Source organism: Schistocerca serialis, chromosome 1 (assembly GCF_023864345.2).
Source record: "Schistocerca serialis cubense isolate TAMUIC-IGC-003099 chromosome 1, iqSchSeri2.2, whole genome shotgun sequence".
NCBI lineage: Eukaryota > Metazoa > Arthropoda > Insecta > Orthoptera > Acrididae > Schistocerca > Schistocerca serialis.
In genome coordinates, this window is record NC_064638.1 from 844,615,511 (window position 1) to 844,619,383 (window position 3,873).

Genomic DNA, 3,873 nt, shown 5'->3' on the forward strand with positions numbered 1-3,873 from the left:
ATCATTTTGAGCATTTATTGGATTAATGTGGTATTTACAGGTAATCACGCTGTAGCAGCATGCTTTCTCAGAAATAATAAGTTCACAAAGGTATATGTATCACATTGGAACAACCGAAATAAAATGTTCAAACGTACCTAAGTTCTGTATTTTAGTTTAAGAAACCTACCTGTTACCAACTGTTCGTCTAAAACTGTGAACCATATATTTGTGACTATTACAGCGCCATCTATCACAAAGCGAAAAAAGTGGTCCAACTAAAACATTTATATTTATTTACGTACTACATGAATATGTAATAAAATGGGGGTTCCTATTAAAAAAAAAAACGCTGTTGATATCCGTTTGGCCTATGGCAGCGCCATCTAGCAGTCCAATCATAACGCCATCTGATTTCCCCCTTCACGCTAGACACGTTTCGTTCTTTGTAGTTTTTTCGTTTGACGCTTATTTTATGAGATATTTGGCCCGGTCACGATCAATGGACCACCCTGTATATGTGTCCTCCGTTCTTTTGGACATGTCCGAAAAAAAACAGACACCAGATACATATACTGGAGTGCCAAAGAAACTGGTACACGCATGTGTATTCAAATACAGGCAGAGTACGGCAAATATGTAAACAGGCAGAATACGGCGCTGTGGTTGGCAACACCTATATAAGACAACAAATGTCTGACGTACTTGTTAGATCGGTTACTGCTACTACAATGGCAGGTTATCCAGATTTAACTGAGTTTGAAGGTGGTGCTACAGTCGGCGCACGAGCGATGCAACACAGCATCTCCGAGGTACCGATGACGTGGTGATTTTCCCGTACGACTATTACACGAGTGTACCGCGAATATCTGGAATCCGGTAAAACATTTGCTGCAGAGTTCAGTGCTGGGCCCTAAACAAGTGTCAGTATGCGAACCATTAATCGAATCATCATCGATAAATATCCTTGATGACTGCACGACACAAAGCTTTATGCCTCACCGGGATCCACCAACAGCGACATTGGAATGCTGATGACTAAAAACATGTTGCCTGGTCGGACGAGTCTCGTTTCAAATTGTATCAAGCAAATGCAGTGTACGGGTATGGAAACAACTTCATGAACCCATGGACCCGGCATGACAGCGGGGGGTTGTTCAAGCTAGTGGGGGCTCTGTAATGGCGTGGGGAGTGTGTAGTTGGAGTGATATGGGACCCCTGATACGTCTAGATACGACTCTGACAGGTGACAGGTGCGTAAGCATCCTGTCTGATCACCTGCATCCTTTCATGTCCATTGTGCATTCTGACGGACTTGGGCAATTTCAGAACAACAGTGCGACACCCAACACCTCCAGAATTGCTACAGGGTGGTTCTAGGAAAACTCTTCTGAGTTTAAACACTTCCGCAGGCCACCAAACTCCCCAGACACGAACATTATTGAGCATATCTGGGATGCCTTGCTACGTGCTGTTTAGAAGATATCTCCACCCCCTCGTACTCTTACATTTGTGGACAGCCCTGCAGAATTCATGGTGTCATTTCCCTACAGCACTAATTCAGACATTAGTCGAGTCTATGCTACGTCACGTTGCGGCACTTCTGCGTGCTCGCGGGTGCCATACAGGATATTAGCCGTGTGTACCAGTTTCTTTGGCTCTTCAGTGTTTGAGTAAGGTGAGGACAACCAATTGATCGCTTTGGTGCATATGCAAACCACACTCTAACCGTTTTTGGAATCAGCGAACTGCCACATGTAATGAAGATAATGGGCAAAGGGCACTACATTGTAGTGTGTGAATAAGTTGAGAATTCGAGTGTGACGGGAGGTGCGCTAGGGTATTCCTTGCTGCTGTGGTGACCACTGATGGTCACTGGTGCACAGTGGTCAGTGGATCTGCCTAGGAAGCAGCAGAGCCAGGTTCGAATCCCACACTGGCATTGCCCACTAGCAGCTTTGCGTCAAGATGCTTTAATTTAAATGTCTTTGTAGGTGATAAATAAGTCGATACATCCCCAACTCTGCCCAGGAGTAATTCGCGTTTTCTGGTGCTATGATAGAAGCATTTTTCATTCTGGTGAATATTGTTCGAAAAGTCAAAACTATACAACATGAGCAGTAAGCTTCCCTGGAGTCGTCTGAAGTTGCTCCTACATGCGCCAGTAGCTCTTCAGTCAACCATCACATAAATATTTCTTGCCCGATGGCTGTGCCTAAGCATGTTATGAGTCTACATTTCTCTGAGGCTCCTGCTAAAGTTATCTAAAAGGAATTTCGAGAAAATGTTGACTCGAAGCATGCCTTGACGCATCCGTCGGGCAAGAAATATTTGTGGACTACTGATAAGGACTAGGCAGGCGAAACCGGAGTGAACATCACATAAATTCTGTGAAAATTGACTAAAATAAACTTTCTATTTACAACAAATGTAATCATTTGTGCCCTCTACTAATAACGTGGCAAATATGATCAATTCATAGAAGTGTCACCGTGTTCGACATCTATATCTATAACTTCATCCATGCACACAGCGAGCAACCTTATAGTGTTTGGCGGACGGGGAATTCGTGTACCACCGTCGCTTCCCATCTTGCCTATTCCAGTCTTGTTGATGGACCGTAAGAGGTTGTTGCTAAGCCTTTGCGTGAGACCGAATCTAATTGTCCTCGCGAAATGTACCAGGAAGCGAATGTTTATTGACTCTTCATGGAATGTACGCTAACAGAATTTTAACAGTAAACCATACCGTGAAAACTTTGTATGTCCATCTTTTCAGAGATGGTTGCGGGACTCGGCTGTTCCGTACAGGATGTCAAATGAAACATCTTTCAGCCGTCTAGTTTCCTTTGCCGACCTGCAGATGATAGTTGAAGATATCGCTATAGGAACAGAAATCTACTAATATCAGTATTGCTGGCCCCTGTTTTTACCAGAGGCAAGGTAGAATTTTCCTACACGTTGGTCATGAGCCTGAAGAAAGCGTCGTAAATCGCCGAAACTGGTAGCGAAATAAAATAACCTTGGAAACTAGACGACTGAAAGGTGTTTCATTTGACATCCTGTACCGTAAAGAGTTCTCTTGTAGTGGCTGTTACTGGAGTTGACTGAGCATCTCTGTGCCGCTTTCACGCTTACTAAACGAACCAGTAACTAAACGATCTGCGCTTCTTTGGTTCTTCTCCATCTCCTCTATCAACAGTTTTTGTGAAAATTCGCAAAATACTAGAGTAAAGATCGAACAAAGGTTTTGTAAGCTGCCACCGTCGGAGCAGACTTCACTTTCTTAGGATTCTTCCAGTGAGTCTCAACCTGATATCTGCCTTTTCTACGATTAGTTTCATACGCTCGTTCCCTTTAAATTGTCCTACAAACATATTCTATGTATTTAATGGACATGACTGCTTCCAATTATTTTCAGTCATCGTGTAATCGTGCCAACGGTCTTGCCGCGGTGCTAACACCGGTTCCCGTCAGATCACCGATGTTAAGCGCTGTCGGACTGAGATAGCACTTGGATGGGTGACCCTTTGGTCTTCCGAGCGCTGTTGGCAAGCAGGGTGCACTCAGCCCTTGTGAGGCAAACTGAGGAGCTACTTGACTGAGAAGTAGCGGCTCCCGTCTAGGAAACTGACATACGGCCGGGAGAGCCCCTCCACCTCCGCATCCAGTGACGCCTATGGGCTAAGGATGACACGGCTGCTGGTCGGTACCGTTGGGCCTTCATGGACTGTTCGGGCGGAGTTTATTTTAGTTCGTGTAATCGTAGAATAACCGGTCTTTCTGCCGATTTATGAACAATACACTTGTCTATCTCTGCACCAAGCGGTGGTCTCCCTGCATTTCTTCTAGCGTCGCGTATCTCTCTACGTGCATGGCAGCATCATACTCGAAC

General features: G+C 44.7%; 1 pseudogene; it reads left to right on the forward strand.

The window, feature by feature from the left end:
* The first annotated feature begins 3,414 nt into the window (after positions 1 to 3,414).
* LOC126428541 (5S ribosomal RNA) lies at positions 3,415 to 3,532 on the forward strand (annotated as a pseudogene).
* Positions 3,533 to 3,873: the final 341 nt, after the last annotated feature.